A 565-nucleotide genomic window follows, 5' to 3' on the forward strand; every position below is an offset into this window, starting at 1 on the left:
ATGTAAATGACTTGTTGTTCCCCGAAAGGAACAAAAGGTGCAGAAGACTATGTCAGCCTCTGCATGCTATCAAGCGTTCTGTCTTACAGATAGCAAAAGAATGTTTATACGGATAAACCACTCGGGTATTTCCGCGTATCATCGGGCCCGCCGCCTCTGGATGATACAAGGGTGCAGAATGACCAAATTTGGTCTCTGCTTGTCATCGGGCCCGCCGCCTCTGGATGACAAAAGGGTGCGGATAACCGTAAGGTATCTCCGCGTATCATCGGGCCCGCCGCCTCTGGATGATACAAGGGTGCAGAATGACCAAACTTGGTCTCTGCTTGTCATCGGGCCCGCCGCCTCTGGATGACAAAAGGGTGCGGATAACCGTAAGGTATCTCCGCGTATCATCGGGCCCGCCGCCTCTGGATGATACAAGGGTGCAGAATGACCAAACTTGGTCTCTGCTTGCCATCGGGCCCGCCGCCTCTGGATGACAAAAGGGTGCGGATAACCGTAAGGTATCTTCGCGTATCATCGGGCCCGCCGCCTCTGGATGATACAAGGGTGCAGAATGACC

This window comes from Glycine max, chromosome 11 (genome assembly GCF_000004515.6).
Source record: "Glycine max cultivar Williams 82 chromosome 11, Glycine_max_v4.0, whole genome shotgun sequence".
NCBI lineage: Eukaryota > Viridiplantae > Streptophyta > Magnoliopsida > Fabales > Fabaceae > Glycine > Glycine max.